The following is a 27,993-nucleotide window of genomic DNA, read 5'->3' as shown; positions in this document are numbered from 1 at the left end:
GCCCAGTTTAACATGTTTGCTTGTTATCGCTTGTGATGGAGCCACATGTTATGTGAGGGGATTCATTCACTTCCTCCTCCCTGAGTTTTTCTTGTATGTCTATCACATTCATTAATTAAGACAGTGATTATTTTACTGATGTGTAATAAATTTATGATATTGTGGAAAACTTGCGAGGAATGCACTACCACATGCAGATCATCCTGCATTGTTCTCAGAGCTATGAAAATTATGGACTCTGGGCATGACATAAGCATATAAAAGGTAGATTTAAAGGTGAAGTTGTTTAAATCTCCCCTGGCTCTTGAGTAGACTTAGAAAAACCATTTAGAGTCTTTGTTACGGTTTACTTCTATAAATGGTATGAATCTAGAATATAAATGCATTGGAGTGCACCTTTTGCTTATGACTGTTGAAAGCACAACAGTAATGCAAGAGCAGGTTTGGGATATGCTTGAATAAAACCCTACTCTGAATGAACCGGGCAAGGAGTAAATGTTTTCAGTCTTAAAGATCAGAGATTCGGATGAGCATGATGATAGCCAAAAGCCTGGACAGTGGATGTAGAGTGGGAGTGAATGGAACTGCAAGGAAAGATGTTTCAGGGTTTGATTTTTTTAATGCAGCATGGGGAATGGCACACTGGATAGTTTTTATGTTCAGTTAAAGATTACCTTTTTCTTCTTCTCATTCCCGAGACAAGCTTTTGGATCATTCATCTGGATGCGTGATCAGGGGTATTTATGTAACTGCAGTTCATGGGAGCTGATACCCATCACTTAAGCTGAGTGACAGTAGTTATTGTTGCCAAAATTTGTGCGTACCACTTATTCCCCTAGACCTGGCTTTTACCTAAAATGAAACGTTGAAGTTGAGTGTCCTGGTCATTTTCAATTATATTTGAAATCAGACCAGGACTCTGAGGTGGTGAGCCTTGTTCAAGTTCCTTCTCAAGTTTGATTTATTTCTATCTCCCTGTATCTTCAAAGAATTACAAATGTCTTGGATGCTACTACTCTTTGTCTTTCTGGCAAAATGTTTGGAAGTTTTGGGAGAAGAGGAAAAAGGCCTTCCTGTCAGTCTTGTGCTATTGAAGAAAGGGGGAGAGGTTTGTTTTCATTAAAAACTTGTAACAGGGAAGATGGCCCTTTGGGTGTCTTCTGGAGGGTTTACTTAAATGTCTTGAAAATAACAGTTCCTACAGGAATAAAGCTACAGCTGCAAATGGGTTTCCTTAATTGTTGATCATCTTCTCATGCAATTTTAGCTAAGCCTCCAAAACAAGCAAAAAAGTTGCCTCCATCTCTGACAAATCAAGTCTCTTAAGTCCACAGCCCAAAGTGACTTCTGTGTGCATGAGAGGCAAGGAATTCTTGAGAATCTCAATAAAAGTTACATTTTCCCTTTGATGGGTGGGGGTTGGAAAGGAAAGGGAATGTGTGACCATTCATCACAGCTCCAGGCTCATTAGTACCCAGGAACTTTCTACTCTAAATGACAAAGAGTTTCACTGTCGCCAAAGAGAAATTGCTGCTGACCTTAGACCTCTTTTTGGAAAGTAAAATAATGGAGCACAGGAGCAGAGTTTGATATTTGACCGAATTCTACACAATTATCATGCATGTGTATATAATAAAATTAATTCTGTGTCTCTGCATTGTAGCCTCCGGCAAGCAGCGTACAATCAGTTTTGTATGTATAATAGATCACAGAGTTGTTCATGAATAATACAAATGCATTGAGCAGACACTAGTGAGTGAGGATGTTTGTCTTTGCATGGAATCGAAGTGAACATGTAATATTGTGATAATATATATTTGATGAATTCAGGTCTGACTTGCCTTTGCCATAGCCTGCTAATTCCCCGACAAGGGTTGCCACAATAATTGAGTTTCCAATAACATTATGATTATTTCCACATGATAATTTAATTGTAGGTATTTTTTAATACTGTAATAATGTAGATTTGTGATTATTATGCATTTGCATGCAGATTTTCATGGTGACTCGGAGCACATCCCTACATTTATAACTTAATTTCCTATATTATTGCATATATATTTTGGGATGAACTCATTAATGCAAACTAAAAAAAGTAGGTCTTTTTAGTCATTTTGCTTTTATTATACATGTCTGAAAGCCTTGCTCATTTTTTTAGACCAGTCTAAACAAGTGAATAAACAAAAGACAACTGTAATTTACGGATGGATTAATTTAAAATAATAATGTAATTACATATCATAGCAGATTTGGCTGAGGTAATTAGGATGCAGACTGGTACAAATTTTGCTTTGCTGAAACAAAACCTGTTTAGATGAAGTTTAGTAGGGGCTGTTTTCCATTCTTCCAATTCCCCTTCATAAGGTGTTGGCAAAGTAACACTGGCTCAAAATTAATGGGTGATTGTACAAATGGGTGTAACAACAGGGAAGTCTGAGCATCTGGACCTAACTAAATATTATTTTGGCAAGCAGTGTGCCCAGTAAGAATAGAATTGGGTGTACAGAGGTATGGCACTAGCAGTTATCAGTTAATTTGTCCACTCTTGGAAGAGGCTGGTTGGTTGCCTGATAACAACCATCAAACTGCATTAGAAAACCTCTCCTGAAACTGTGGGACAAAGGGAGGTAGACTTTTCCCCAGAAATAAACTCTGTTGCCATTAATTGGACCAGACATTTGTATGATCCTGCAAGTATTGTGCTTCAAATAGAGCTCTCTTCCAGGCGTATCTAAAATTTGAAGAGGAGGAAATGCTTTTAGCTAAATATTTCTGTTTTGAAAAGAAACTTTCCAGAGAAAGTGCCACAAGGTTTGTGTGTTGTTCATATTTCTGGTTTGTCTTAATTATGTGCGGTTGAAGGAATGTCTCCTCCATTTTTCACCTGTAAGGTCTCAGCGACTCAAATCAAACTGGGATCACAACAAAGGCAGAGTTCTTGGTCTCCTCCAGGTTATTCCTAGCTGGCAGGTTGGATTTCCATTGCCTGCATGGCAGGCACATACCATAGGAGCTAGGAGACCAGGCCTGGTCCAGATCTTCAGATGCAGAAGTCTGAAACTAGGGACTGGAATATATAATTTACTGCTCTCCTTTCACAGGGTTCTTCAGTGCATGTGGATTCTATTGCTTCCAGAATATTTAGGTGCCTGCTGCTACTTTCAAATGTATTCCTCTAAATTAACAGCATACAAGACACAATGAGATTAAGTCCCTTCTTCTTCATCTTTCCTCATTCTGTGGATCTAAGAGTTGAATAGAAAAGTGAAGGCTTGATTTAGACAGTAAAGAGAGCAGCCATGATTCCGCTGTATAGGATGATCTCTCTGACTACTTGTATAGGTAAATCAGATTCTGTCCTGAAACCCACTGAAGACATTTTGACACAAGTCTTTTGTAAATCCATTCTCCAGCTAAGAAGCACTTTGACAGCCAACTTCACTAGAAGCAGTAAAAGTATCAAAACACAATAAGGTGGTTCAATTGGCAGGAGAAATTTGCAAATCTGTAAATGCACCTTGCTGAGAGCAAGCAATAGCTCAGCACAGGGGACCCTGAAGACTGGTCTAGCTGTTATTTTGTTTTATAACGGGCCACCAGCATAAAATTAAGGATGTCTTTTATGCAGTGGCATTAGGTCTTAAATGATCTCAAACGTTATTTTGCGCATAGTAAGCACCACAGAATGTAAAAGTATCATTAGCTCAGTAAGTCCTGCATGCAATGCATAATTCCTGCTTCTTGTGAAGACACCTAAGGTTGTTTCAGATACCAGATGATTTATAATCAGATGGTTGATTTCATTAATATATGTTCCTAATGTTACTTATACAGATATGATAGATGGGTGTACATTAAATTAGAAGCAAGTCTGCTGAAAAGCACTGATTTGTGTTACATTCATGAGTAACACATATTCGTGAGTAATTTTCTCTGATGAAAGAAATTGAGACTAAACTTTTGTTATGAGAGGGATGAAGTTGCCCTGGCCTCTCAGCTTTCCCATCATCACAGAGGTTAGGACTTGGAAGAGCTCCTTTCCTACCTTTAGCTGATGGGTTTTTGAACTTAAGTCAACTATTTGCCAAGAGAATGTCAGAATTGATATAATATTTTAAATCATGGAAAGTGGTGTGGAGTCCCTTAGCCTCTCAGTGCTGCTTCTCATTTATAAAAAGAGCTGAATTTGGCTCAGTGGCAAGGCAGGACTCCAGCTGGATGGCTAATGTGCTCTCCATGGCAATACGTGGCAGTGTTTCTACAAGAGAAATTAAGAGGAATGCTCTCCCTTCTCCTGACCTTATACACAGAGATGCAAACACACAACTGCCCAGTGGCCAGGATCCTTTCCTGAGGGGGACAGGTTGAATTTGGTTCAGCTTCATTCAGGAGGAAGACAAGTTTGCATGCAGGTGCCAGTCAGTAGGATGAGGGATAAAAATGCCTCTCCCAGCTGCTGTGTCACAACTTCAGTCCTTTGCTTTACTCACAGGACGTGAGAAGGAAGTGTTTAATTTCAAGTCACCTGGAAGTCTTCTTTTGACACAAAGGCATTTGTTGTTGCTGCTTTTTTCCTTCAGATGAAGAAAAAAAGAATCACCTTTGGTTTTCTTTGTTTGGCAACAATTGGCAACAATTGGCAATTGTTTTTTCCATTTGTAGTTGTCTGTGAAGCAGTGGGACCATGTAACTTCTGCATGAGGCAGCAGTACGTTCTCTTGTGCACAGAACAACATTTCCTAGCCTATTCTTAAGGAAAGCATTCCTCAAAAATCATTTAAGTAAGGAGGTATGTATGTATTGCCCATCTTCTCTAGTGCTTGAAAATGCATCGTTCATGGCCACTAGTAGTTCCTCTCATAGTGAGGAAGGTTTATTGGCCATAATCCTGGAAGTCCCCTGTGTGTCAAATGATCACAGACCATATTGGGAGAGGATGCTCCAGTGGGACACCCCACCCAGCAGGCAGCCCCTGGGTGGGGTGTCCCAATTCCCTGAGCAATAACCTGTACAGGTAATTGAGACTGGTTGATAGACCTCCATGGAAGTCTTACCTAGTAGTCAGGTCTTAGCAGCATCTGACTTGGTGAAAGATCCTTCAGTACAGGGTACTTGAACTTGATTTACTACTCTCATCAAGGAGGGCATAAAGGTAGGCAAAAACCATGGAAGCCCAAGCAGATGCAGTTTGACCACAGTCTCTGTCTTTTGACAGGGGGGGGGGAGGGGGGGGGGGGAGGGGGTGTGTGCTGCTAGAATTTACAAAATATAATTATTGTCTAATTTCTTCATCAACAAGACCTGTAAGTAATCAACGATGTCTCTCCTGAGAGATCAGCGGTGTCACCTCACATGTCCTCAGGGTGCCAAGTGGTATAAAATGCTCATTTTGAAAGTACTGAACTGTGATAAGATTCAACTCCCAAGGGATGCATTGTGTGTACATTCTGTTACATGTAATGACACACTGAAAGGGCAATGAAGCTGTAAAGGAAACGCTGCATGTCTAAAAAGAACTTATTTTTCTTTCAACCAATAAAAGAGAGTCTTTCAGAAAAGCAGTTAAAATAATATCATTTAAATGTAACAAGTGATAAAATACTAGAGAGAATTCACCTGTCAGATGAAAGAAATTTAAAACATGAGGTCTTCTGTGTAGCAGATATTTCAAATTGGACCATTTTCCAGGTAAAGCAATAGACCTCTTCAAAAAGCTTTTAAAACAGTTGATATATATACAAAATTGTCAGGCTGACACAACCAGTGTAATGGAAACAATTATTTAAAACAGTGAATTTGAAGAATAAAGCATAAAATGTAGTCATTTCATGTAGTCATTCTAGACAATGTATGAGATGCTGTGAGATTTAACAAGACCAAAGTTGGATGTGAGACTCTGGGAGTTTTTCAGCAAAGGTGATTTTGTAATAAAACGGTTCACTGCATATAAAAATACCCCTAGAGATGTCTGCAGTGCTAACAACAATATTTTGAAATTAAGCTAAAAAAGACTCATACTCCCTTCAATAAAATTCCACGTGGACATATTCAAAAATTCTGTATGGCCTCAGTGCTCTGGGGCCCATTTTCCAGTAGAAATACTTTTACCTACAAAATGTGGAAATATATGTGTTTTCCTGTATTTCTAATGCAAAAGTATTTGCCTTCCATGAGCCTGACACAGAATGAAATTGGAGAGTATGAAACCCCAGTCAGTAAGGTGACAGATCAGTTGGGCAAATATGTTTCAGATGAACTTTAAATGCAAAATTGAAATCGGACAAGTAATTAATTTGATGTTACTCAGAAATAAGCAAGGACTCATAAAAAAATGAAAAAGTGAATTCGATAGAATGGTACAGTTGTATCTTCTGTTACCTCAGTACTGGCCATCAATCACTGTCAGTTAATTATCATTACGATTGCATAAAAAAAGGCCCCTGTGGGAACAGGATAGTCTGTGAGGTTCGTTCTTTCATTAAAAACAAGGTGAACAGTGTAAGTATTCTTGGGTTTGGGCTGGGTTTTTTTTTTTTTGTTAATTTAGGGGTTTTTGTATACAAGGAAATTATGTGGGAAGGTGAATTTTGAAATGAGTAACTGTGCTGAGAGTTACCATATGGATTGCAGAGAGATGGTAATAGAACAAGGGATTCAAAATTAAAATTATTATTAGGAAGAGTTTAAAGGGTTTTAATTTATTCCCCCTCAAAAAAAACCAGTAGGATTGCCCTTTCCAAGGTGCAAAACTTGTGGGATTTTTAAAAGAAATTCTCACTTCTTAATTAACTGTGTGCTTTTTAAGCCTCTAGAGTTTATATTTTTCTGTGCAACATCCAGTTTGGAAACTTTCTTTTTAAGAAAAGGATAAAAGCTATAGTGACTTGACTCCAAAAGTTGGTTCTCCAACAGAACACAAGCCAGCATGAAATTCAGTATGAGTGGCAAATGCAGAAACTTTCAGAGCTTTGATCTGAGGGGCCCATGAGTTAATGGCAGAAGCAGGAATGCAGTAGTGGACAGGAGCAGCTACTGTTATTTCCAGGGTGTTTCCCTGCACTGCTGAGTAGCAGTTCACACTCTTAAAAGTGCTGAGGTTTATTGATAGTGCTCATCGACATTGCAAACAGGGTCTAGTACCTGAGCTCTGTGCAATTTTTGCTTTTGATATAAAATAGGTTACGAGTCACCTCATGCTTGCTCAGTCTGAGGTTCACAAGGCTCTCCTGGCCAAGCTCGCTCTCTGCAGAAGGCAGCTACAGAGAATAGAGTAAGACTTTATGAATTTTTCACATCTCTAAATATTTATCATGGGAAAATATACATGTTATAGATAGACTTGTTTGTTTGTTTGTTGGGATTTGGGTTTATTTTTTTGAGGTGAGGCTTCCTTTTTGACTTTGTTCCCTGCTCAAATGACAGAAGTGCCTTATGAGCAAGAACAATTTAAAGGCTGAAGTCTTCAGAGCAAAGGTCTCTCTGTTCAGCAAAATACTACTACTACTACTACTACTTTTTTGAATTAACCATGTTTTGGCCAATTGCCCAAATAAACCTCAGAGCTGAATTCACATAAATGCAAGTGTTCCCACCCAGATGTCAAAGAAGCGAAAGGCCTGTAAATGACACAACCTCAAACCAAAATGAAGTCTTTAGCATTGGTGACCAATGGTTTCTAATGAGGAGAAATGAATGACTTAAACTAGAGCAGAGCTGTCCAGTTTAGGGCTCTTCAGGCTGAGTACAGCCCATCAGGACAATTCATCTGCTCTTTGTCAACCTCCTTCTCCTGGGAAAGCCTCTTTGCCTGCACACATCCAGACTGCGGGCAGCAACTTAGCATGTGATGGGAAGGCAGGTGATCACAAGGTAGAGACCTGTGTCCAGACCAGGTCAGGTAACTCACACTGTCCATGCATCCTGTTTTTCTTTATTGGGTGTTTTCTGGCATGTCAGGAAAGATTATACTTGGATAAAAACCTTATCAAGTAAACTAATTTCTACTTTGTATCTTTGCTCCCTCTGTCATGTGTTGAGTTTCTTCATTTCTGTTTAGCTCCTGGAGATGGAAGATCGTCTAATGACGATTTTTATTTTGTAAGGTTGGGGAAATGTTAACATGTCTGTAAACTAGTAGAGGAAGGAATTAGGCCAGAGCAGAAAGGGACAGTGCATCTTGAAAGAAAACTAAGACGAAAACCCTAACCTCTTCTAATTTACATATGGTGACATTTTACAGAAATATTGTAACATTAGCAGTGGCATAATGAAATTCTGCCTATCAGCCGTGGAAGGAATAATGTTACTGTAAAGGTAACCTGTCCACAGTTTGTTATCAAGAAAATATTCATGGCAAGAAACATACATTTACCAATGAGTGTTAAGAACAGTATTTTTTCCTTATATTTTTTCCTCATGGGCTATCCATCTTCCCCTCCAGATTTACTGCATGATCACTCCCTTTACATGCTAATTATGTGCAGCTCTGGTGAATTTGTTAGTAGTGACACTTTGGGCACCCAGTGGGACTGCAACTCATTATGTGGCAATGTCCAGATATATCAGATATTATTAGCTGTCATTAATCTGCTGTGGAAACATTGAATGCACAGCCAGGAGAGAGACCAGGAAATAGAGTAAAAATGAAGTCTGCAGCTGCCCTGGCCCCCAGAAGGTCAGAGGGCAAATCAGCAGGGGAGAAGAATACACCTTAAAATGGCCACTGCTTAGCAGCAGATTTTTAACCCATTATAAACCAATATTTCTAAGAAAAGGAAAGACCAAAAGAAATTATGCTGTTTGTAATGTCTGTATGGCTACACTTTACTGAAGAAAGTGGAGAGACAGTCTCTCAGACTACCTCTTTCTAAAGAGACTGCATCTCAGTGCAACTCATTCTAAATGTAGAACTGCATCTCAGTGATAAAAGTGTGTGAAGATGAGGAAGAGCGAGCAACACACAGTATCTGTCTCAATGTGGGTAGAGCCCAAGCATAAAGCTTTGAAACTCAGCACATGTAACTCAGAAAAGAATTAGGGCTCCCCCCCTCCATTTGAAGGTCATATTTTATAGAACTGCACTGGCAGTGGAGAAAATCCTGTAGGAGTTAAGAGCTTGTTCTTGCTGTTCGTCCAGACCTGTAATTCGCCTGTATAAGCACAGGAGTTTGCCTCTAGACTGCAGACGCAGTGCTGATCAGCCTCTGCTATGCAGTTTAAAAACACAAATCACAGTAGGTTGCATTTTTGGCACTGATTCTGAAAAAGTCACTTGTAAGAGTTATGTATATCTGTGCTTGTGCAGCATTAATTACATGGCTTGGAGGGCGGAAATAAAAACAAAAGGAAGTTTCTTCCCAGAAAGCTCCACAGTCTTTCCGATCTCCAAGGTGACTTGCAGAGTACTGCCTAGGACTGTAGGAAGTAGTATCTTCTTTCTTTATATCAGCTAACAAGGCTGGAAGAAATCAGGCCGGCTTTAAGGCAAATGGGGTCTTCTCTGGTCTGAAATAGAAACAGAAAACAATAAAGTCGAGGCTAGGAATCTTTCAGTTTAGTGGTGATGTATTAACTTATTCAGAGCAGGAGAGAGGTAATGGGTTGGGGTGACTTTTGCTACTGTCAAGGGGCAACCTAAGAATTCAGTGACCCTAAAATAAAAGAAAATAATGAGATGGGGAGATTCAAGATAGGAAAAACTGCATTTTATCAAACACAGAAAAAATAATCTTTTGTTTCCAAGGTTGCAAGGACCTATGCTCCCTTATCTAGAGGTTGCAGTCCTTTAGTTAGGAGGTTTATACAAAAGCTAAATAAAGTAAATCACTCTAAATTTCTTCAGTTTATACTTGTGTGGGGATGCTGGAATGAAGTTCTTCAGCCAGTTGCTTGGAAATTTCCAGGTGAGCCACACATTTGAGCTTCCTGAAGGAATTTGGGAAGTACTGGTTTTATTCCCATTAAAGGGGTCTAATCTAATGCTTCACAATTTTTCACATGCTATGACCTTTGTGTGATCTAATCTTATGCTAATGAGAATAATAACAGGGAAAAAAAAAAAAAAAAAAAAAAGGCCTGATATTTTATTTATGGACCTATCTTCAATTAGAGAGACTCTGATAAACCCGTGCAAAAACAACAACCCTGGGCTCAGTTTTAAGTTGTCTTAGATTTGGCACAACCCCATGAAAGAAAAAGCAATGTTAGTATTTGGTGAAATGGTTCCCATTAATATTTTTTAAACTAACAGCCATTCATGAACTCTGATTGTAGGAAAAGATTTAGAAGTCATTTTGTTAGCATTGTGGGGTTTGCAGATATACCCAGAAGTGTTACCGAGTACAGTGTTAGCCATGGGGCAGGTGGCAAGTACCCAGGGAAATAAAGAAGGAGCAGTTTTATCATTGGTCTTGGACCTTTGCAATTTTGGTCTTACGGGAAGGTTTGTTTATTTTTATGTGAGAGCAATGCAGTATCAAAGAAGAGTTACAGTATAATGGCATTAACGTGAACAATAAAATCACAAAAGCTAGTGTGAGTGCTGTATGAATACATTCAATAAGTCAGTCATTTGTTCTTTTATAGTCTTTTTCTAACATTCATGAAAATTTACAAATACGGCATGCCTTGCCCTTTTTCCAGGAGAAGGGAATAGAAATTCATTCCAGTTACTTTTTCCTTTGAGTGCTTCGAAGAACTGAACATGAAGTGAATACTGTTTTAGTGCTAGGTTAATGAGTTACAGGTCAGGCTTATAGTGGAAAAATTGCAGCCAGCCTCTATGGTGCTGTGTCTGCCAGATTTGCATTGATGAAGCTATTATGGCAAGCTCACTTTTTTTTTTTTCCATGGCAGAACATGTTTGTTATTTGCCCATCAAGATTATGCTGTCTTTTCAGTGCCTGTGTTGCTCCTTACAATCCTGCAGGCACTTATTTTCACATTTAACATGATACGCATGAGTAACCCTCCCTCAACTGGTGGAACTAGTCAGGTGTAAAACTCAGATGTGTGTACTCTGTAGGGCTGGGGCCCAAGCAAATTCCACAGAACACAAAAGTGTGTTACATTTTACAGAAGTCTACATCATTTCTTATTCCATTGTTCATAGCAAGTTGAATAGCTAGGTTTTATCCAGATAAGCCTGTATCAGCAATGCTAACGAGGATATTTGCACCGCTGCCTTTGATCTTTACAGTAACGAAAATGGTGTGTTAAATACTAGGTTCTGTCTTTTAAAAGATGGCTCTTGGATATACATACTCAGAATTGTTTTCAAAGTAAATTCCTAGGGATACATTCAGAATGATTGTAAATTGTAACATAATGACAGGATAAGGCCATCACCTTGAATTTGGAGTGTGGAGAAAACCAATAAACAGAAAATGCTGGATTGCTTTTTTTCTAGTGACTCAGAAAATTATGAAGTATAGTGTAAAAGCCATAACAGCAATTCTACTTTCCTGGACAAGCGTGAATACCTTTAGGAATATCTTAATACATTTGGGTTTTTTTCATGATCTGCTTTGTAAAAGCTAATCATAGTTATAGATTTATAAAGTGTGCAAAGTTCATTGTAATTAAGACTATATTCAGCTTTCTGAAAGTTAAGCATCGTCAGCTCTGAACTGATGTATTTGCTCAGGAATTGTTTTGGTGTATGAGCTATTGGATCAGTCGCAATATTCTCAGAGGCTGTGGGAGGGCCTTACATCCCGAATTTTAGGGTCATGACAGCAGGATCTGATTCTGCAATTCCTCTGCAAATGACTGCAAGTGGCAAGGCTCTGTCACAGCTCTGCTCTCCTTACCTCATGCAGTACTTTATAGCATGCTATATTGCCAGCACAGTAAGTGCCATAAATTACCCTACCTGATGTAAAGGGTAATCAATATTTAGGGTGATTCACTGTTTTTGTGATGTTTACTGAGAAAGAATGGAAGGACAGATGAGTTAAGGTTTAGATTCATTGCAGCTTTCTTGATGTTCCTGGTCATCTATTTATTATTATCATCACTCATCTAGGTGACTTAGGCTCTTGCAGAATGAAGTACTAGTTAGCATGAGTGAAGAAGGAAGAATCTGACCTGAACTTGCCAAGCTGTGAGTTGTCATTAATGTTTTATTTAAAAGGATTCTCTGGTGAAGCTGAGACAGGAACAAGAAAATGCAACCAGAACAATACCACCAAAACTCAGAGCAACATTTCAAGACTATTTCTTGAAAAATCTAAAGGTTTTTACTATATTTTCCAAAGTTGCAGATGTTGATATTTTTTATAATTACTAGTATTTTTATTTAATTAGCACTAGAAGAGTAGAAATCAGAGCCCTTTTGCTGTTCTAGCTAGAAAAAAACCACAGAAAAATAAGATTTAAATGGATAAAAAAGATTAAAGAGAAACTGTTTAAAGTGCATGGAATGATGAACATTTGCGAAGTCATGTTTCATTGCCACAAATGGTTGCAGAAATTGGGTTGTACGTGTCTATCCATGTGTCTAAGTGTTTATATGTGCTGAAAGTGCATATTGTTAGATCAAGGATGAGTAACAATTCCACAAGCTTCCAATAGGCAGTTGTAACTGTTCATTTCAGATGTAGCCAAATTATTTCATAAGAAAATACAGATAAATCTTAAATTCACTCTAATTTCTTTTAATGAGGAGTTACATTATGCAGTACCAGAACATAATAATTTCCTAGATTTACTGTAATCATTTTCTAAATGCATCAGGTGTTTACTGAGGTTTTTGTTTCCTTAAAAGCACTGTGGCTACGTATTCAACTTTTGAACCTTGTTCTGAAGACTCTGTAGAATCAACTGCCTCTGGAAAAACAAAACAAACCAAAACACAAAACACAAAGAACAAAAAGACCCAACAACAACAACCAAACCTGAAACACCACTGAAATATGTTCAGGGGAAAAAATTTAGAGGTTCACAGGGAATTTTGCTACTCCCCTTAACACAGCCAAGGTTCTGCACTGGTGGCCTGGACCTGGATCTATCAGGTCGCTACATTAGTTGGATGCCTCTTCAGGATGTGTTAAAGATTCTCATGAGCTCTCTCACTTCCTTCTTCCTCTGTGCACTTGAGTCTACCCTCAACAATGAATTTTGATTGTGTCCCTTTTGAACAGCTTCCTACGATTGCTTCCATCCACAGATTACTTTATTCAAGTGCCACAGAGCACTTGCCTATTAGCAATCTCTTCTGCAGCCTGCTTTAAAATCTGCTTATGGTTATGGCCAGATAAAAGCATGTGAGGTCAGTTTGGTAGAGCAGAGACAAATACTTTAACATAAGGTTTTCTATTCTGTGCAAGCAGCTAATAAAAGTGCCCGCAGGTGTTGAGAATTATCCTTCTCTTGGAGATTTCTTTACAATCTGAACCTAATCTTGGCAAAAGCTTTGGCAAGGATATCTGGCACATTAATTAAATGACTTTCCCTCCCCCACAGGTCTTATGCTGTAACTTTGATTAACCACCTCTGTGCCCAGGAAACAAACTGCTGGGTAGGCATTATCAGTTTTGCAGGTGTATGGATGTTAGCGATAACATGGGATTCCTCCTTTATCTGGATGGATGCTCCTTACTGTTTCAACATTACACAGCTTTTCCCCTAGCTACAGCTACAGGCATTCTGCAGGCATGTTATGAGATTTTAGTATGAGGACCTTTTTATTGAATATGTATCTCTGGATGGCCTCTGCTGAGAAGTTTCAGATCTGTCGGGGAAACGCCTGACTCCTCCAGAGCTCCCTCTCTATTTAAATGGCTTTTCCTTGCTGCAGTATCACAGCTGTGAAACATCAAAGCCAGTAGCTGGTGTAGCAGGACATGCATTTCCAAATCAGACTCAGTGACGAAAGGTGATTTGCAGTGACAGGTTTCATATCTTATGTTGTCATTTTCATGAATGACTTGGCTAATTAAATTTAATGTGGAACAAGAGCTTGCTTACATTCTGCCAGGTTTAAGATGTTCTTACTCACACCTTATTTAAGGAACAATTCCTACTGTTGAACAAGGGCTCCAGGATTTAGCCCTCTGTTAGCAGTCTTCCATAAACCCTTTGTTTTCCTAACATGTTAAAAACCAAGGCTTAATGTGTTCATGATGACATCAGTTATCAAGATTTGTGTGGTGTTGGCAGATGTTGAATTTTCAGTGGAAAACCATTAAACAGATTTGAGTCAGGGCAAGTTTCACAACATGCACGTATTATACCGGTGGTTACATGTGTTGACTTCAGCTTTATTTATTACAAAGGAAAACAGGCCTGTACTTATACAACAACAGCAATGAGAAATTAATCTTCCCAATAGGAAAATCAGTCTTGTCTTGTTAAAGTTACTTCAAGTTATATATTGAGCATGCTGAGTTTGCAAAAATTATGTCTGTAACTTTCAGATGTAAAAAAACTAATATCAAATACTAAAAAAAAAAAAAAAAAAAAAAAAAAAGGGATATCTTTATTTTTGGATATCCAGTGTAAAGAAAGCAGAATTTTAGAAAGTGTTGAATGTCCATTCTTTACAAAATGTCTCAAGTTGAGCACATTTACTTCCATACCTGATTAGATTTGTCACTTTTGAATGCTGTTTGCTCATCAGCTCAGGACACATCAGTTCTGTACTAGTTCTAATACTTTTCAACATTAAAAAGTTTATTTTCATCATATGACTATGAAGTTTGCCTACTGGTATTTTTTAGACCAGTGATGGTGTCCGGGCCTATATGTGACGTGATATGTGCATAAGAAACATATGCCAAACATTGAAACCAAATACATGGGGAGAAATTATTTTTCAAATAAAAGCAAGTTCCAACATATCAAAAAACCTAAACTCCACAACAAACCAAATTGATAACAACAACAAAAATCAAAGGAGAACAGTTAGATTTTGTGTATATGTATGTGTAAATACAGTAACTTGAAAGGAGATGGGTTTAGTTGCTGCAATGTTTGGTTAATTGGGACTTCAGTTTGGAGACATACTTATGGAGTGCACTGAAACAAAAATGCATTTTGTTTCACTTTCTATTCAACTGTAAACATGTTGGAGACTTTGTATTTTCTTGGAGACTAAACCTCACTCAGTTGTTATGAATTACTTCAGGTTCTGCTCATGCATCAGGAGGCATCTAATCTTGGGCCTTCTTGTTAGAAACTACCAGCAAAGTTGTTCTGACAATGTACCTTTTTCCCAGCTGAAGTTTGTCTGAGTCTTTGATTGTTAATGCTGCTGCTAAGGCATGAAGTTTTCTGAATGTCAAAATTTATTCTGACAGTAACTAGAAGGTTTCGGGGGTAAATCCTTTTTCGGTCATATGGCGCACTACATAGAGAATCATTAGAACAACAAGTGGGGATTTTGCACTTCTGTGTGTTTAAAAGTAAATAATCAAAAAAGAAAGGAAAAAACCCCTAACATTCTAACTTTCTTATGAAGAAGCACTTAATTTTCCATTGGGTTTTTAAGACACTTTGAGGAAACTTTGCTTTTGAAATGTGCAGACATAAAAATTGAAATGCTTAGCAATATCACTTTTATTCAGAAAATCTTAAAAAATAATTTCATATTGAAATATTGCTTTCTATTTCTGGATTTAAACAGATTTTTAATTTTGAACAGCTTTCACTTTATTTCTTCCCGTTTGTCTTATTTAACATTATAGCTGCACAAAAGAAGATCAATGTGTTTTGAATGTTTGGAAGAGGGCCAAATTTTTCTACCTTGCAGTCCTATATGAAACAAAACTTTGACTTCAACAGAGATCTATTTTTTCATCAGGCAAACAAACAAAAAAAAATCCTTTACTGGGTGCATGCAAAACCATTCTTTCTTCAGCAGCAGTAACTTTTCCAGTACATGAAACCAATTACCTGATAAAAAGGACAGGGCAGAAGATAAGCTTTGAAATAGGGCCTCAGTTTTCACCAGTTGAAGAACAAACAATCATCTACAGATGTGAGCATGCAAAAGGAAAACATTCCCTTCCAAACTTTTCAAGTAAAAAACAAATTATGAAATACTGGATAATTATGATTTCATGAGTTACGTGATCTCCTAATTATTACAAATGGGTAAATAGAAAGACTGATTATATACACTGCTGACCTGCTCCAGTTTGATGCCATTCATTATGGTCAGTAATGTTTATAGCAAAATTTTTCCTAACAATAACATTTATAATATTTTAATGTGTGTGTATGGAGGGAAATAGCACATGAAAGAATTTCAGTGCAAATAAACCTCGAGTGGTTTACATTTGGAACTCCTCTGTATTATTTTAGGACCCCAGTCCTCAAAACACTTATGGTTAACTTTATTCACACAATTCCAATGGGACAAATCATATGTATAAAGCTAAGTCCTAAGTGTTTTCTTGTACCTTTTCCTACCCCAGCTTTCACTTCCTGAGGTTCATGTGCATAGGTGGGGTAGATATGTCTAAGCAGATTCCTGAACATACTGAACTGTCTCTTCATTCTTTGGAGCACGTCATTTTAATGAAATAACTATATAAGGTTTTGTGTATGGATGAATATACAGATATTTGCACAAATATTAATTAATTTATTCCACGGGCGCCAAGTAATTACCTATTTTGCTGCAAGGGCAATTTGCTGCCATACTAAGCAGAAGGCATTCTTTTACCAAACAAAACAAACATAGCAGCATTTTCAGCCATGTGCTGAAATGTGTGATCAGTATTAAAATGTGTTAAGCATGGCATCATTATTCTAAAACCAGCCACAGAGATATAAAATGCACTGTGATATTGCAAACTGAGCACAGTTTGATTGTAGGACACCCGGGTAGAGGGGTTTTGTATTAGAATATACATCGCATCTATAATGCCGCCTTCTCTAAAATGTAATTAGTTTTTTTTATGAACTGGTAAAATATACTACATAAAGGACTCAGGGGATTTCCATATAGCCACATTTATTCCCACATGTCTTTCCAAATCATAAATGGTTGTCTTCCTTAGAAATGGATTAGGACAAATTGCATTAGGACACGATTGTGAATCTGATTAAGGTGGAACCATGATCAGTTTTTTTCTTTTGGGCAACCATGTTTTCTTATAACAACCAGAAGACAAAAAAGCCTTTGGCAAGATGTTTCAAAGGCCTTTCTCATATGCACATAAAAGCAGTTTTCATGCTAATTCAAAAATTGGTCCACACCTATAATTTCTTTATATAGCCAAGACAAAGCTTTGGGCAAAATTTTGCCATAGCATATATTTCAGATATAGACTTGTGGTTTCAGCAAAAGCTCGTAAAAAGGAATTTCCATGCATAATTTCCTTAAGGAGAAGACTGAAGGCAAGCTGCAAGAGAGGCAGGCGCAAGATCAGGCATTGATTCCAAATCAGTTCAGTGAGAGGAACGCTGAGAACAAAACCATCCCCAGTGGAAAACTGATTTAATGTACTGAATAAATAACTTTTCAAATGAACTCACTCTTAGAAAGGCCCCAGCCCCTCCTCTTTTTGTGTTAGCATCTGACCCAAACCGAGCACATTGCATAACAATATTTGGCATGGAAGGAAACTAGCACAGATAAGTCGGTTGATGGGCAGAAAGGCAGATGTTTGGAAAAAAGAAAACTTGGTAAAAACGTCTGTTACTTTCTTCAGCACTCCCCCCCCCCCCCCCTTATTTTTTTTAAACGGTATTTTCAACCCCATAAAGCTAAAGGGAACTTAACTGCAGTGTCAGTATCTCTGTGTTGTCGTCAAACCTGTTGGTGCTCTGCTGCTACTCAACAGATAACCAGACTGGAAGAGTCTGGGAAACCCATCTTTGTGTGCCTACTTATGGCTCAATTGCATGTAAGTGTTTTGATTTCTCAAACTAACACATAGGGTTCAGCTGAGAAGCAGGACTTCTCAGGAAGGAAGTGTTAGGAACTGAAAGTCTGTATAAAGAAAGAAGGTCCCTGTCCCCAAGGGCTATATCATTTAATATATGAAAATAAAGATAACAGGTGATTCTGATGAATAAATTCTGGAATCCTGAGGAGATCCATAACCTTTGTACTTAGTATAGTAAGTATCAGTGATATTACACTGCATGGGTAACTGCAGCCATCTGCTTTATTGCTAACCTTGCTGGTTTTTACTTTTTTTTTTTTTTTTTTTTCCAGTTTAGACCAAGATTCAGTGATGTTTATTGTAAATTGTTCATGTTTGACCTTGTATTAGCATTGTTTTGGCAAATAGAAGTAAGAATCTGAGTTCTTCATGTGTCTCATGCAAGCAGAGACCAGACAAAATAAGAACAAACCTGAACTGTAGTCCAAATTTCAGGGTATACCCATTTGAACTAGATTTTTCCTGAGACTGGAAAACATCTAGTTATCTCTTGTCTGTTGTTGGCAACTCACTCTGGTTTCATCCAGAAGCTGAGGACCTGACACAAATGTGGTTGGAAGCTTGAGCTAGTGGCCCAGCAAGTGAATCCTCACCATTTTTCCAGGCTGACAGTCCTTGGGTACCCCACCAGACTTTGTATGTTTATATAAACTGAGTGTGTGAATGCATTATGAATCAGTAACATTAGTTCATAGCCCGGTTTCCATAATGACCAAACAAATGCAAAAGCTTTTTTTGTCTTTTTCTTCCCCTGGCACTTCCAAATGAATTTGCTCACACATGGGACTGTCAGCACATCTAGAGGAAGATCCCATTCAGAGGGACTGAAAAACAGCAGTAGTGAGGTACATGTCTAGATTTCTTGGCTGAGCAGGACTCAGTTTTGAAATACAAGTATGTATGTTCTCCTTTGGACACTTCAAAGTAAAGGTTCAGCTACATTTCACAACAGTGATTTTCTGCTGAAACAGGGAAGGTACAGAAAACTGCCCTCATGTTCCCCAAACCTTCTCTTTTACAGTACCCTTTACAAAAGAACATCTTGGCCCATGCCAATATAGTCATGGCTTTGTAGATTACAGGTCTTACTAAAATTGTTAGAAAACACAAAGTCAGAAATAACTATAATGAATTGAGAATAGAAATAATTGTTAGTCAGAAATAAAACAAGCCAAAAGGGGAGAAAGATAAGGTTAGCCAAAACTGTCACACAAAGTTTTCTTATCTATCAGAGTTTGTCTCCAGTTTGTTCATCTAATTTAGAGAGAGAGAGAGAGAAATGTATACACACACATATATGTATATAAAGAAGAAACTGTTAAGATCAGAAATCCAAAATGTAAAATTAAATTATTGCATAATGTAGGAGACATAAGCTCTTTGGTAAATTAATGAACTGGTTAATCTATCTGTAACAACAGCTTTTTATTTTCAGAAGCTGAGTCCACTTTTTCTCAGTAATAGTGCAAATTGTATTACTTTTTAGATGCTTAAACATTTCTGTCAAAAACAGAGCTGTCTGGAAAGTCAGGTGTTGAAAAATTTCTGTGAAAACAATTCCTTTACATGTATTTAAAAGTACATCCAGAGGTTTTCAGAATCTTCCTAGTTCAAAAGTTAACTGAGCTATGTACTAAAATGTGGAAAAATTTTAGTGTTTGTTCTATTTCTTTTTCATGACCATTTTAGCTTTTATTTTAAATTGACAATGAAGCATTTCAATAGAATTGGGCTTTTTTTTTTAAAAAAAAGGGAATTTTTGTCTAAAATGTGAAATGAAAAAAATGTCAATTATGTGTCATGTAAATAGTGTTCATATTTGATTTTCCCACAGATTCTCTGCTTAGAATGTTCCTTTGAGAATTAAATAGCTCACACAATCAGAGTGGTTATCTAAATCATGCAGTTTTCTTATTTTTTTCTGATTGGGTAAGGTTTTATAAACTGCGTTCTCTTCTGCCTGAAGTAAGGTTTATTTGTTTTGCAAAATTATTTTCTTTTCATGAATGAATTAGTCTCAGCTCCAGACATAAAAATTCACTCTCTTGGCACTGTGCTCACATTAATATTTGTGAGAAGTAACAAAAGCAAAATTCAGTGTTTCTTAAAAGTGTCATGTTTTAGTATTTTCGCTGGTACCTTGCAGCTTGGCCATCACTGCAAAACTGTTCTTTAATTTCTCTACAAAAAGTGGCAAATTAGTCACCAGAAGGCCCTGCAATTCAAAGTCTGTATGGAGAATGATTGCAAAACCTGACTCCTGGTTGTAATTATTCATATGATTTACCTGCAGTCATGTCACTTTTATGGCACTTAAAGATATGCTATATCTGTTTATTCAGCTAATTGTCCCAATCAATTTCTGTGACAAATGTACTTAAATCCAATAGGGTTGGGTGCTAGATTCTTTGCTAACTTAAAACTTTATGGAGTTATGTCAGATGGAAAACCTGGCCGAGGAGGTGGTAGAAATGGAACAGACCAGGATGATCCTTGGGACCTTTTTTCACTTTATATTATTCTGGTTATATTCCAAATAATTTATAGTGAAGAGAAGTACCAGAAAGACTAACAGAGTCATAGAATAATTCATGCTGGAAGGGACTTGAGGTTGTCCAGTCCAACTCCCACACACAGCTCCAGTCCTTGGCCCTTGGTCTTCAGCAAGACTGTCTCTAGTTTGTCCCTGTCTTGTACTGAAGGGCCAAAAAGTAGACACAATAAGAGACCCACTTTTTCAAGGCTGTTACTTGTTATTTCTGACAACTACAGTAACATACAGGTATTTCAATAAGTTTTGTTTCATAGTACTGACTTCAGACCATCTGAGCTTTTGGCCATTAGGAAAATCTCCTAAGTTTTCTCTGATTTCTACCTAAACATCAATAATTTGTAATATTGGAGAGCTCTTTCTCTGTAGATATGTATATGTATAAACATATAAAGTTGCCATAACCCCCCTAGATACTCCATACACTCACAATCCCACCTATTTGATCAAAGAGATTAGAAGTATTGCTGAAGAAAACATAACTCCATTAAAGGAGGCTATGAAGAATGTCTTGGAACGAGGTAATTAGGGTAACTGTGCTCCAAACAAGTGAAGGATATGGCCTGTCTGACCAGATACACAAGCCAATGCCTAAATTAATGAATGCACCACCCACCATTCCCTTCTGCTGCCAGATCAGCCTCCCCACTGAGGAATTCTTACACTCTCCTCTCAGAATCTCAGGCTATAAATTAATTCTGTGCCAACATCTAATAGGAGTATCTGCACAGCGGTGGATCTAGTACATGCACTGAAATTGGGAACAGAGCAAGAGAAGACATCTCGGAAAGAAAACTGAGGTCCTGAAAGAAAAGCCTCAGATAATTGACCTATAAACCTTGAAAGTGACTGGGAAGAAATCATTCTGCTAAATGACTGAAATGAAGTGAAGGCCAATCACAAGTATGTATTAAGTGTGCGTTTATACATGTATATGTATATGTATATGTATATATGTACATGCACACATAAAATTGATTTTTTGTCAGTATTTCAGCACTTTGTTTCAAAAACCACGGAAGTTTAAATTATCAAGTACACTTTACTTAATTATCTTGCAATTACAAAGTTATATATCTTAAAACTTAGAAGATAAGTCACTAACGTGAGCCAAGCTGATAATATGATTAAGTACAAGAACTTAAGTGGTTCACATAATGTCTTACAGCTATAAATTGTTAGAAGCAGTGGAGTTTTCTGACAATACTGTTGTGGAATAATTATGGGATTAAAAAGCTGAAATAAGGTTATTTCAAAACCGGTGTAAGGTAATGTGAGACAGAACTCTCAAAGTCCCTTAATAGGTGCTCTTAACTCAGTGTTAATACTTTATTTAACATAAAGTGCCGTGCACTCTTTAAATTGTTAGCTTAGAACAGATGATTTATGTTGCTCTTGCATCCAAACAAGAATTAATGCCCTTATCCTATTTGACTGGAATTGTTAAGCACTTTTGTTCTCAGACTTGTATCAGAAAGATAACAAAAACATAAAATCAGCAAGCTTTTTAATGAACATGGGGTTAATTTCAAGTGCCCTGATTTACAGATATTAGTTTAATGCTCTCTTTCATCTATTTACTGAGGTGTTAGAAAGTTTGTGTTCCCATTCAGCTCAGTGTACCGCATTCTTTGTTTCCAAAATATTAGAAAGTGGCAGTTAAGAAAAGCTACTGGAGCCAAGTTACAATTTTTTTTTCCCCCAAACAATAATACCTTTTATTATGTTTTGAGGGAATCGAGTGAATGCCACAGCTAATTCATCTGATCCTATTCAGATCATGATTTTGCACATTTCTGTTGTTTTCCAGGTGTTGCCTTTTTTTTGTATTTCATACCCACATTATGGTTTACTCATCTACTTTTATTGCTTTTGTTGGCTAGTCTTAGTACAACTGGATTTTGCTAGTGTAAAAGGCAGTCAGTGCAAGGCACAGTGGCTGACAGTTACTTGTCAGTATTTCACTAACAAGTATGCAATGTTATGATCACCTGTACAGAAGACTTTCACTCCATTTCATTTTGGTTTAACTACAGGAACACGTTCATGCACTTTCCTTTCATTACTGGTTACTGTCCCTTTGTAAATTTTGCTGGTAAGAGCAGCATATGCCACTGTCTGCTGTCCTGCTGCTGGCAATAAGAGGTGTTTAAAGGAACTAAACAATAGGTTGTTCAGAAGTTACCGTTTTCGATTTTTATGAACAAACTTTACATCCAGAATTTTAAGAAAAGCTAAACTTTTTTTTATGATCCAGTATGTAAAGCAGGGGATAAATATTTACACCTTGGTATAGTTTTGACTTAATGGAACATCTCTTAAGAACTATGTAGAGCATTTAAGTGATTATGTTCTTACATATATTCTTAAAACAGAAAGAAAGGGAGAAGAAATGTTAGCCAGCGAAAGCTTCTTGAGCACACAGTTGAAAGGAGGAACATCAAAATGAAAGTTCAAGCCATGGCAATGAAAAATTACATTTCTTATGAGCACAGTAAAATATACAGCACACACATGTAAAAAATTCAGTGAGAACCATAAGATGGCATCACTGAAATTGTCCTAAGATAAAAATTAGAGAATATCTAAGGCTGGTGGAATGAACACCAACAGAGAGTCTGATGTTTTTCCAAGCCTTTTCAGAACACTTCCGGTTCCCATGCTCTGTCAGACTCTCCTGAATATTCATGAGAACATGATTTCTGTTGATTGTGAAGGTTGATATCCCACCTCAGTCTGATCTCAAGCAGGACAAAGACTGGTGAAGATAAAGTCCACAGCGTATCTCAATCTCCTACAACAGATAATTTAACAGATCAGCAGAGCTTTAGTCTGTTTGTATTTGTAATCTGATGTAGTCCTTCCTTGCTGAATTGAGTCTTTTAGCCCTAGAGTATGTACTATTTATTTAACACTGAAGCAGACTGGAAATGCAATTACTAATTTAACCTGAACACCTGGGTTCGAGAGGAAGTTTCTTATAAATCAGTGCAAGTTGCTAGAAAATGTACAAAGCACTTTATATATAAGCATATGTATAAAACATATTACTTCATTTCCTCCAAGTATGGAGGTCTTCAACTTCTTCAGTGGTTGTCTCCTTACTTCTGCATCAACCATTCCAAAATAGCTAAACCCTGATTTGAGAGCCAAGAAATATGGGAAAGATGAAACACCCACTTCTCAGTTTTGTATCCTTCAATTGTTAAATGTATCATTTCATGTGCATGGGAAGAAATTAATTTGGAAAAAGATCTGATAAGATCTGATATTTCAGAACTACTGTATCTCCCACTAACTTCACCTGACTTAGCTGTCTCAAACTGGGCTTGCAAAACTCTGGTAGTCCATAAAAACTTTCTGTGAAACCCAAAGGTTTTTTTGGGATGTCCTGAAACAAGCTAACAAATCATGCCATATATGTTATGTCAAAGAGCTCTTAATCCCTGAAAGGATCAAGATCCAGGGATTACATAAAGTCCCTTGAGACAGTTACTTTTGATATGGGTTGTACATGCAAAACAGTCAGATACTCTGGAGATGAGAAGTAGAATGAAAGCCTGAGGAAATAGCATCCATTTCTGAAAATGTTACAATAAGTGACTTTGCCAAGGTCACACAGGAAATAGGAGCCAGACTGTATAAATCCGAAGTTTTTAGTCATGCTAGACCTCCAAAAGCAGCCCTTTTTCTTTCAGCAGAAGCTGCCACAAACTGCATTTATATTCTAGATGTTGTCCAAAAGAAAGGAGAAATGAATTCTTAAATTTTCTTTCTGTTGCATCGTCTGTTTATTACGCACAGTGTTGTTGCACATAATGCCAGGATGTAAAATGATTCAGGGACTAATGTCTTCAGTCATAATGTGGGAAAACAGAAGCAGTTGGAAAGTAATTTCTCACACCGTTCTGCCATGGCAGTTCTTTCTGCTATGATTTAAGAAACTACAGGCAGTGGAAAAGGTTCCCTTTGAAAGTGTTTTAAATGTCAAATATAAGATTCATTTCTATACTGCTTTAATCCAAATGCCAGAGTTCTGAGCTAAGCTATCAATCTGAGCAGGACTTCATGAGCTTTGCCTGTCCAAACAGCTATCTCTTGAACTGGAAGTTCTGCTAACGCCAATGCGTAATATCAACCTATTTTTTAGGAAAAGACGACCTTAATTTCTTTGTGATGCTGTGGCATCCTTAGGCTTATTTACTAGGGCTGTTTGTGAGAGGGCCTGGCGTGCACAGTAGCTTCATTGTGCCTGGGCATTATACACCAGAGCAATAGTCTGGGAAGCCAAGGCTACGGGAGGGAAGAAACCCTAGAATTATTCAGGCAGTGGGAGAAAATTGGTAGGGTCAGGGATACTTCCTACAGAGATGCTAAGTCTAGAACTGTTCGCTGCTATCATCAGATATGGCCTCTACCACAAGGACCCTAGAGCTGACTCTGGTACCTTATCATCTGCTGATGCTCTGCTTGAAAAGAGCAAGTCTCTGAGAAAACCATTCAGCTTTACCTGTGAGGATGGATCGTTACTGAACAGTCTCTCTTCAGTCATAGCAAAGGAGTATGTGCTGAAAAATATATGGCCTCCTTCAGCTCAAAGTATGACTATTCACAGCCTTTAGTCAGGAGATCCTAGTTTCTCTTTTGATACTAGACTTTTCCTTCCAGGAGGAATTTACAGTCTTCTCCCAGTTTTGGTCCTATATTTCAGTCCTTTAATTTTGTGACTATTCTCTTAAAATTTTCAAATTATCTGCCCTGTCCTTTAAGTATGGACATCAAAGTATATTTCAGTATGAATGAGCAGTTTTCTCATTACCAGATGTAGAGGTAGTATCACCTATTTTCTTCTTCACGATGTCGTCCTGTCTGTGCCATCAAGTTAGAGCAGTTAGCCACTGCAGCACACTAAGATCCCCCTTCCCAAGGCGTTCAGTGTCCTTTCTTCTGAGCTACTGTTTCACATCTCACGTAAGGACTACCTTCTTTGATAGGAATTTCCTGAAAGCTGTTCCTGTGAGTTTTTGGACCTACTCAGAATTATTTTTTGAAAGATAGATGAACTTGTACTTGGATTTCAGTGGAATGGGAACTTCACCAAGAGGACAATGTTCTTCTGATCTGTGAGTAGCCCTGGAGCAAACCACTAAACAACATGAAGTGGCTTGACCATAGAAATTGCTGTCTGATGCTTACTTCTACTAAAATTTAAAGGCTGTCCAGCAGGACAGTCCATGTTTTCTAATATAAAATGGAAAGATCTCAAATCACTGGAAAAGCTATCCAGACAAGCAGGCATCGTTTACCTGATTTTTTTATTTTTTTTTTTTTTAAACCAAAAATCTATCTGACCTTATGATTTACCTAATCCATAAAGAGTAGATTATGGTTAGTCAGCCAGTCTCTGTCCAGGAACAGCTGCTCACTAATTTTCTATTGCAGGAAGGCAATTACATTCCATGGGAACCAAACTTTGAATGAACAGAGTGGCAATGGTAAGGAAACATCTCAACCACATCTCACTGCACCACTTTGTCTCAATGCCTTTACAATGTCTTCTGTTTCTTAGTACCCATCTTCTAGCATGAATGTCCAGGTATATATGTTTCCAGAAATACTGCCAGATAATGGTCATTTTCTAAGGCTGTGTTTGTTACAGCAGACTGTGTAAAGCAAGCATAAACATTTGTTTCAGAAGTGACCTCAATGGTGCTTACCTTCTCCATTTGGTTCTCAGATATATTCTGTCTCCCAACTATCATGCTCATCAACCCAATACCTCTTGTAGCTGGTATGGGTATTATTTCCACACAGGCCAATTTGTTTCAGTAAGCCAAACTGTTTAGGTACTGGTTAATCAAAACTGACGTGAGTCACTCAGACCGAAATTACACTGACCACACATGGGCCTTGCCTTAGTTAAATTTAAATATTTTAAAGCTCAAAATGGTGAAGTTAAAGTAGCTACATTTTAAAATAGGGTCTACAGAGACTTCCATTAAAATACTGAGCCAGATCTTTTTGCAGAAGACAGTGGGACCAGAAGACTAAACAATACTTTAGATAGGAGCAGATGTGCTCTGTATTAACCTGTGTCGGTAAAGTGAAAGAACCTTTGTTTTTCTTGAACAGGACTATGCACGTACAACTATCTATAAAAGGCAGTCATACTCTTAGACAACTAATACCATAGGTATTTGCTATTTTTCTCTACTGAAATCAAATAAAAAATAATTAAAGGTTCCCATCATCTTCAAGCTTTTTTTTAATAAGCAAACAAAATGCCTGTGCAAAAGTTCTACGTAGGCATGGTTAAAAGAGGAAGGGAGGAATCATATTATTGCACAAACTGTTTGAAGTTTTCTTTTGATCACAGGTAAATTCAAAGACCCAGTCACTGAATTTTATGAAGTAGCTTTTCTTCATGGGAAATGTGTCATCCTTGAAAATTAGGATGTGAAATACTGATCTGGTAAAATAACCCTGAACACTTCAGATGACTCCAGGAAGGTCAAGTATTCATCCTGAGCAACTAGATTCATATTATAATGTATCCAGTGCACAATTCAAGATTAGACATTTCTTATAATTCTTAATTTTTGCTGATTTGGGTTTAGCACTTGTTTTTGGAAGGGCGTGTAATCCAGAAGCTGAATTTTAGTGGGTTTTGGAGTAGGAACAGATCTGGGAGTTGTTTTCTTTTTGAACTAAAGTTGATAAAAGCGGACAGTTTACAGAGATCTGCATTCATATTATCTTGCTGCTAATCATAATCCTTATAGATATGTTAACCTGTTATGAAACAAAAACACCAGCAGTGCAAAGATTGTCGCTGTCGAGCAAGTACGATAGCACATTTATGCTGCACTAAGATTTTTCTATCCTAGCTATCTAGCTTGAAAAGTTTATGTGTTGGGGTTTTTTTTCCCCCTCTTCAAGCAGGGAACTCTGTAAAACTAAATACTAAGTGTACTTCTTTGCTGCTGGCATATGTGCCCTGCATGACTCAACGTTCAATTCTTGTCGTCAGCAGCAATTAAGACTTGAAGCATGTGAACTCTGGCAAGGTGCACAAGTTTAATTTTTTTTGTTGTTTTGTCTTAATGTGTAGTTTAAATGCAATGTGATATTTGAAGAGCCAGCACATCCTCTTGGAAATCCATTCAAATAGTAAGGACAGCCATGTCTAAAACGGGATTTTTGGAAAAAAGATGATCCTATTCATGATTTTGGGAAGGAAAAGTAACAATCAGAAATATCTGAGGTTTTTTAACAGCAAAATTCTGCTATCAATCAGAAGCTAAACAAAATGTAAAGGGAAGGTTAAAGGGCCCTACTTTGTGGTTTTACTCACATAAATATTTCTACTGAGTTGAGTGAATATATTATGTCTAAATGGGCTCTTTTCAAGGGGTGGGGGTGGGGTGGGGGTGGGGTGGGGTGAAGTTGTTAGATGTCCTAGTAGAAAGCAATGTAATCTTTGGCAATGGTAGAAGGAGTCCAAATTTTCTTTCTGACAGGCTAATCAGTAGCAATTAAGAGGCA

The 27,993-nt window shown here is 37.6% G+C and overlaps 1 long non-coding RNA gene across 1 annotated transcript in view; it reads right to left on the bottom strand.

Annotated features, from left to right (window-relative positions):
- Positions 1-8,909: 8,909 nt before the first annotated feature.
- The window catches only part of LOC141956976 (uncharacterized), a 32,807-nt gene continuing 13,723 nt past the window's right edge, over positions 8,910-27,993 (bottom strand). Inside the window, exon 3 of the long non-coding RNA XR_012633037.1 lies at positions 8,910-9,504. This is a non-coding gene — a long non-coding RNA (uncharacterized LOC141956976). The remainder of the gene's footprint in view (positions 9,505-27,993) is intronic.

This window comes from Athene noctua, chromosome 2 (genome assembly GCF_965140245.1).
Source record: "Athene noctua chromosome 2, bAthNoc1.hap1.1, whole genome shotgun sequence".
Lineage (NCBI taxonomy): Eukaryota > Metazoa > Chordata > Aves > Strigiformes > Strigidae > Athene > Athene noctua.
The sequence above is the reverse complement of the archived record's forward strand: the minus strand, read 5'-3'. Positions and strand labels throughout refer to the sequence as shown.